We start from the raw sequence: 7,500 nt of genomic DNA, 5'->3' as shown, positions 1-7,500 counted from the left end.
AGACAGACAGACAAGATTTTTGGGGACATCATGTGAACAGAACAGACAGAAGATTTTTGGGGACATCATATGAACAGACAGACAGACAAGATTTTTGGGGACATCGTGTGAAGACAGACAAATTGAAATCAATATTCTTGGAGTCATTTCGTGAGCTGACAGACAATTTGAAAGCAATCGTGATTTTTGTGACATTTCGTGAACGGACAGACAGACCATTAAAAAAAATCGAGATGTCATCTAAATTTGGCATCCAGATCCGGATACATTTCAAAATGTGATGAGGTCTTCCATGATCCATCGCTTGACATACAGTGTCATTGAAATCCACCGATAACCTTAAGCGCTCACTTGAAATCGAGATACATGTTAACACACAATCTCCGTCTAACTTATTTGGAAAGTAGGCCCAATGACCAAATTATCGTTTCGAATTGTATTACGACGAAGGGAGTGGCCTATCCACCTACTAGATTTTTCCTTCTCTCCCTCAGTTCAGTTTTCATTACATTCATCTCTTCCACACCTCTCATTCTATTTTCTTCCTCTTACCTTCTTTCCATCGCCTTTCCCTGCCTTTCAACCAAATCCCCCCCTTACGTGTTAGGTCCCTCTTCATTATTAGTTTCGTTCTTTTGTCTCTGCGCTGTGCCTCCCTTTTAGAGAGAGAAAATCCTCCGCACTAGAGAGTGTGTACTTGTATAAGGTATAAGGTGCTTGGGTGCATACCGCTGACAGTGCGCCTTTTGTCCGCGTGGAAGCTGACGTAAAGGTTCTTAGTTACGTCCTTTGTCGCAGGCTGCATTTCTCTCGCCATGGGCTATTTTTCATCTGTTCCCTTTTGTCCGTTCCATGGAGCTGTTCAGTTTCTTTGATAGTACCTTGCTCCACTATCCAGTCAAATCCTTTGGGGCAAGATTGTGAGAATCTGCAATAGTGGCTCATTTCATAAGTGATTTGTTGTATTTCGTGACAAGCATATTCAAGTAAATCTCTTCTTGAAATCATAGCGTGAATCACGTCACTTCCCTTGTGTATCAAAGATAACAGTGGATTTATATTACGATTTCCGTTGCGTATTAGATGCCTTTCTATTGAAGAGTATTTTTAAATTACCGCCAAGATTTGTTGACCAAGGAGTCAGCTGGTTAAGTGAGTATGTGTAGTCGGCCAACTGAGAGGATCTTAGTGAATTCCTTCCTGGGTTTCCCTGGCATCTTAGGAGTGTTTGGTTAACTCGGCGGGTTCTTGGCTCCCCTAATGGACCTACTCGGTTTGAAAAAGGAACCAGAACTCTCGCTATAGAGCGGTATAGGATTCTAACAGGTCCTCCCCCTCTTCAACACCACATAGCTTCAACCTACGACAGCAATGACGCGAGTGCCGCTCTACGGAAGGAAGGAACTCTGTTGCATACTACACTCTCCCTCTCTTGAATGGAAAAGACCTGCAAGGCTGCAACGTGAGGCGGGAAACGCAACAGATGTGCACTCGTGAGAGCAGGTTCCAGAGTGAGAGTAAATAAGTACTCCATACACGTACGCACACTTCAGCGGAGAGTGGATTTCCTCTCTCTCTCTCTCTCTCTCTCTCTCTCTCTCTCTCTCTCTCTCTCTCTCTCTCTAAAACGGCCGCTAAAAGGAAAGACAAAAGATTGAAAATAATGATGAATGCAAACCTGAGGACGCGCTTAAGTGTAGGGGGGGAGTTTGTTGTATGGAAAATGAAGGAGGAAGAAGGAGGGGAAGATGAATGAGGGGGAGGGGGGGAAGAGGAGAAGAATGGAGGGGAGTAGGAGAAGTCGAAAGAGGAGGAGAATGGAAGAGGGAAACGAATGGTCATAGTGAGATTAGAAGAAAGGAAGAGGGTGAATTAAAGCTGTAATGTAAACAATATAGAATAAGAGAGAGGGAAAATACAATACACCATTTCTACAGGCATAATTTTCCCTGAATAATGAATGGTAGAAGGTGAAGAAAACATCAGGTGGTATAGAAATGCTCCATTAATCCGACGAAAACAGTTTTTTTTTAAATTGTCAAAATACTGATTACTTCCACCAACGAATTATTCAGTTATATATGGTACTTTGTATATAATTCAGTAACTGCAGTTAATGTACAAAACCTAACAGGGGAGGGCGAACCACATGGGAATCTGCAGGTAAATCTCTCTCTCTCTCTCTCTCTCTCTCTCTCTCTCTCTCTCTCTCTCTCTCTCTCTCTCTCTCTCTCTCAAATAATGTCCGATAAAACACAAGGTATGTATGTCTCGACGAGGTAATTTTCCACCCATGGTGGGAAGGTAGAATCATTATACTGTTAGATCTTGTAAAAATCTCTCTCTCTCTCTCTCTCTCTCTCTCTCTCTCTCTCTCTCTCTCTCTCTCTCTCTCTCAATAACTGTTACGGATAATGTCCAGATAGGCACAGATTGGTCTAGTCGATATAAACGCTAGGGGTAGAACCAATTTCCAGGTAAATCCTGAAGGTCTAGCGAAACGATATTGATGAAATTGAATGAAGTCTTATGGGTGGATGGATGGATGGACTATACAGCCCAAGGAAGAGTGATTTAGATTTTGAGAGGAACCCGAATCCGGTTTCAGATACGGATTTTTTTTTATGTTGGCCTAAAGCCGTCCAATTTCACATTGGCTAAAGTCTCCTCGTCATTCATATAGGTAGTTTGTTATTATTATTAGTTTTTTTAATTTTAATTTACTATTATTATTATTATTATTATTATTATTATTATTATTATTGTTATTATTATTATTATTATTAAACATGTTTTATTTAAAATAATGGCAGAATTCACAGAATTGATTCCATACAAAATTCTTTCAATTCTCCTGATGATTTGTCTTTCTGGCACGCTGGTATTACAAAGCCAGCTGTAGGTCGTCAACGGAAATTCGGGCTGGTGTTCCCTGACGACTACCTACGGCCTGTTACCAACCTACGAGACACACCTATATACCTGTTGACGACCCCCAGCCTGTCCCTGATACCCCGTTGCCTTTGATAACACCAGCTCGAAATTTTCGTTGACGACCTACAGCTGCTTTGTAATACCAGCGTGCCAGAAGGACAAATCATAAGGAGAATTGAAGGAATTTTGTATAGAATCAGTTCTGTGAATTCTGCCATTATTTTTAATAAAACATATTATTATTATTTTTTTTTTTTTTTTTTTTTTTTTTTTTTTTTGCTCTATCACAGTCCTCCAATTCGACTGGGTGTTATTTATAGTGTGGGGTTCCGGGTTGCATCCTGCCTCCTTAGGAGTCCATCACTCTTCTTACTATGTGTGCCGTTTCTAGGATCACACTCTTCTGCATGAGTCCTGGAGCTACTTCAGCCTCTAGTTTTTCTAGATTCCTTTTCAGGGATCTTGGGATCGTGCCTAGTGCTCCTATGATTATGGGTACGATTTCCACTGGCATATCCCATATCCTTCTTATTTCTATTTTCAGATCTTGATACTTATCCAATTTTTCCCTCTCTTTCTCTTCAACTCTGGTGTCCCATGGTATTGCGACATCAATGAGTGATACTTTCTTCTTGACCTTGTCAATCAACGTCATGTCTGGTCTGTTTGCACGTATCACCCTATCCGTTCTGATACCATAGTCCCAGAGGATCTTTGCCCGATCGTTTTCTATCACTCCTTCAGGTTGGTGCTGCGTACCACTTATTACTGCAAGGTAGCTGATGTTTCTTGCACAGGCTCCAGTGGAGGGCTTTTGCTACTGAATCATGCCTCTTTTTGTACTGGTTCTGTGCAAGTGCCGGGCATTCACTTGCTATGTGGTTTATGGTTTCACTTTTCGTATTGCACTTCCTACATATGGGAGAGATGTTATTTCCGTCTATCGTACTTTGAACATATCTGGTTCTTAGGGCCTGATCTTGTGCCGCTGTTTCATTCCTTCAGTTTCCTTCTTTAGCTCTCCCCTCTGTAGCCATTGCCATGTGTCATCGCTGGCTAGTTCTTTAGTCTGTCTCATGTATTGTCCGTGCATTGGTTTGTTGTGCCAGTCCTCTGTTCTTTCTGTCTTTCTCCTGTCTCTGTATATTTTCTGGGTCTTCGTCTGCTTTTATTAGTCCTTCTCCCATGCACTCTTTAGCCACTCGTCTTCACTGGTTTTCAGATATTGCCCCATTGCTCTGTTTTCGATGTTGACGCAGTCCTCTATACTTAGTAGTCCTCTCCCTCCTTCCTTTCGTGTTATGTATAGTCTGTCCGTATTTGCTCTTGGGTGTAGTGCTTTGTGTATTGTCATATGTTTCCTGGTTTTCTGATCTATGCTGCGGAGCTCTGCCTTCGTCCATTCCCACTATTCCTGCGCTGTATCTGATTACTGGCACTGCCCATGTGTTTTATGGCTTTTATCATATTTCCCGGCGTTGAGTTTTGACTTGAGTATCGCCTTGAGTCTCTGCATATATTCTTTCCTGATCGTGTCCTTCATCTCTTGGTGTTTTATATCTCCTCCTTCCATTATTCCCAGGTATTTGTATCCTGTCTCATCTATGTGTTTGATGTTGCTCCCATCTGGTAGCTTTATCCCTTCAGTTGTCGTTACTTTGCCTTTTTGTATGTTGACTAAGGCGCATTTTTCTATTCCAAACTCCATCCTGATGTCCCCAGATACAATCCTTACAGTCTGGATTAGGGTATCTATTTCCTTGATGCTCTTACCATACAGCTTGATGTCGTCCATGAACATCAGATGGTTGATTCTGTTGCCTCTTTTCTTGAGTTGGTAGCCGGCATCCATCTTCTGTAGTACTTTTGTCATGGGAATCATGGCTACTACGAAGAGTAGTGGGGACAGTGAGTCGCCCTGGAAGATCCCTCTCCTGATATTAACCTCTGCTAGTCTTATTCCAGAGCTTGTAAGTATTGTATTCCAGTTGCGCATTGTATTTTATTATTATTATTATTATTATTATTATTATTATTATTATTATTATTATTATTATTATTATTATTATTGGAACATGTGGAATATATTAATTGTCTGTCTGCTTTTCCCTCATTGAAATAAGAATGAATTATAAACTGGAAACGAGCAACAGGCACCGCTATAATAATAATAATAATATAGGGCCCTATGGACGACCGGAATGCTTCTATATTGTTCCGTAATGAAAGAATAAATAGTGAACAAAAGCCCTTTCGTGACAGTAGGTATGCTTATGGTATGCAATACCGTGACAGTTGCCATGGTTTATCGTTATTGTACGGTCCTGCAATAACATTACGCAATAATATTACACCAAACGGTACCAAGGTTATCTGCATCCCGTGAATAACCGTCAGGGTCAGAATGGCGCGTTTTATTAACGATTTTAATACAAGGTAAGAATTATTATTATTGCTACTTTTTTCATAACTTGTTGGGCCTACCGTATTTTATCTGGAAACTAGATTATTTTTACTGTTATTGTGAATGTTCATTGAATCTCCAGTTTTTGATACGAGGCAAATGTATACCTTTACTTGAGCGAGAGAGAGAGAGAGAGAGAGAGAGAGAGAGAGAGAGAGAGAGAGAGAGAGAGAGAGAAACTGCCAAGAAGCAGCACATCAAGAGAGCGGTAGTGGCGTCAGCGCTACAATTTCCTCTGTGCCTTCAGCTTTCAGTGTTTACACTCACTCTTTCTCAACTGCATCAGCGTCGTTGGATGTGTAAATCTTTCAGAATGTCAATATTGACTCGCTCGTCTTTGCCATTTTCGCCTTTCCGCCAGGCGACGCAAGAAGACTTTAGCTTCCTTAGTGTATTGGGGTCTTATCGTGCCCAATTTCGCTTTTCCAGCCTGGTGGCGGAAGGAAGACTTTAGCGTCACAGGAATGATGATCAGTTTGACCCTCGTCATTTTCGCCTGTACGGATAGGCGACCGAAGGTCAGTTTTCACTCAGGTGCCGGGATGGTTCTGGGTGTTCCCAGTGGTTCCTCCCAGACACAAAAGGGTTTGCATACAAGATGAAATGGAGAGATAAGAAGATTTTTGGGGAAGCAGCGTCTATTGGGATGCTTTGTTGCTTGGGTGGGATACTGCGATAGGCTGTTGGAAAATTGTATCTCGTTTTTCATCGTTTTGTATCAGACGCTAGAGGTCTTGCGTTGTCTGCAGTTGTTCCCTATGACGGTCAAAGAGCCTTGCACTAGAACTGGCACTCTTTCGACTATCTTCATTGTTTCTCGTGGCTCAGGCTCCAGACATAGAATTTCACTTTGTTCCACATCCGTTTAACCCGCTGATGCAACCCTTTCCTGCAGCAGTGTAGTCACAGCTCACAACAGGCTGTCATAGACATCATTCACCATATGTTAAAAATTTGGCTCTAGTGTTGTTTTTGCGATATTCTTGTCAACCATAGTTTATTTCTACTCCATTGTAATGTTCCCATTACCTCTTCGTTATATTGTATGTTCCCTTTACCTCTTTCTTCTTTTTATTGTAATGTTGCCATTGCCTCTTCATTTTATTGTATTGTTCCCATTATCTCTTCGTTCTATTGTAATGTTCCCATTACCTCTTCATTTTATTGTAATGTTCCCATTACCTCTTCATTTTATTGTAATGTTCCCATTACCTCTTCATTTTATTTTTATTGTAATGTTCCCATTACCTTTTATTATTTAACTGTAATGTTCCCATTACCTCTGTGTTTTATTGTAATGTTCTCTTTACCTCTTTGTTTTATTGTAATGTTCTCATTACCTCTTCATTTAATTGTGATGTTCCCATTACCTCTTCGTTTTACTATAATGTTCTTTTTACCTCTTAATTTTATTGTAATGTTCCCATTACCTCTTCATTTTATTGTAATGTTCCCTTTACCTCTTTTTTTTTTCTTTACCTCTTCGTATTATTGTAATGATCCCTTTACCTCTTCTTTTTATTGTGACATTCCCTTTACCTCTTAATTTTATTGTGTTGTTCCCATTATCTCTTCGTTCTATTGTAATGTTCCATTTACCTTTCAATTTTTTTTTGTCGTAATATTCCCATTACAGAGCTTAAATTTTAATTTTGTTATTGAATGTTCCCATTCCTTTTTTGTTGTTTGACTGTAAATATTATTTACCTCTTCGTTTTATTGTATGTTCTCTTTACCTCTTTATTTAATTGTACTGTTCCCTTTACCTCTCTTTTTTTTATTGTACAACTCCCTTTACCTCTTCGGTAATTGTTGTGTTTCCTTTTACATCTTCGTTTATAATGTAATATTTCCATTTACCTCTTCTTCTTTTTATTGTAACATTCCCTTTACCTCTTCATTTTATTGTGTTGTTCCCATTATCTCTTCGTTCTAGTGTAATGTTCCATTTACCTCTTCATTTTGACGTAATATTCCCATTACAGAGCTTCATTTTATTTTGTAATGTAATGTTCCCATTACCTTTTTTCTTTTACTGTAATATTCCCATTACCTCTTCGTTTTATTGTATGTTCTCTTTACCTCTTTATTTAATTGTAATG

General features: G+C 39.8%; 1 protein-coding gene across 5 annotated transcripts in view; it reads left to right on the top strand.

Moving 5' to 3' along the window:
* LOC135214466 (uncharacterized) overlaps nucleotides 1–7,500 on the top strand; it is a 422,924-nt gene that overhangs the window by 240,383 nt on the left and 175,041 nt on the right. The window lies entirely within an intron of this gene.

This window comes from Macrobrachium nipponense, chromosome 45, assembly GCF_015104395.2.
Source record: "Macrobrachium nipponense isolate FS-2020 chromosome 45, ASM1510439v2, whole genome shotgun sequence".
In the NCBI taxonomy this organism is placed as follows: domain Eukaryota; kingdom Metazoa; phylum Arthropoda; class Malacostraca; order Decapoda; family Palaemonidae; genus Macrobrachium; species Macrobrachium nipponense.
This window is presented reverse-complemented; position numbering and strand designations above follow the sequence as displayed.